Below are 416 nucleotides of genomic sequence, written 5' to 3' on the forward strand. Positions count from 1 at the left end.
CCACACTGATACATCTGTGCGCTTCAACCCTATTAGACTCCAGTCAGCACACTCTATTTCCCTTTGTCAGCCTGTTGCCAATCAACCTCAGACCTCTGACCCTGAAGCTGAGAGCGGGTATTATCAGCCAGGCCCCGAAGCCAGTGTGGCGAGATGCAGCTGAATACCAATGTGTCTTATCTGTCACCCATGTTTACCAACCCATTCCATCCAGGTTGTGTCTCTCACAGCTTTTCCTGGATACCACATGTAGAGATTTGCTCACTGCACTCGACAAAAACAACTTCATCTTTCTGTAATTTAATTTTGGGAACAGTGGCTGGCGTATAATATGCATAATAAGGTATCAGCAGGTAGTTATTGATGATAACCGGTCGGGATAATGCATGAGGGCTCATAGCAAAAAATGCAAATAG

The sequence above is a fragment of the Scomber scombrus genome, chromosome 17 (assembly GCF_963691925.1).
Source record: "Scomber scombrus chromosome 17, fScoSco1.1, whole genome shotgun sequence".
NCBI lineage: Eukaryota > Metazoa > Chordata > Actinopteri > Scombriformes > Scombridae > Scomber > Scomber scombrus.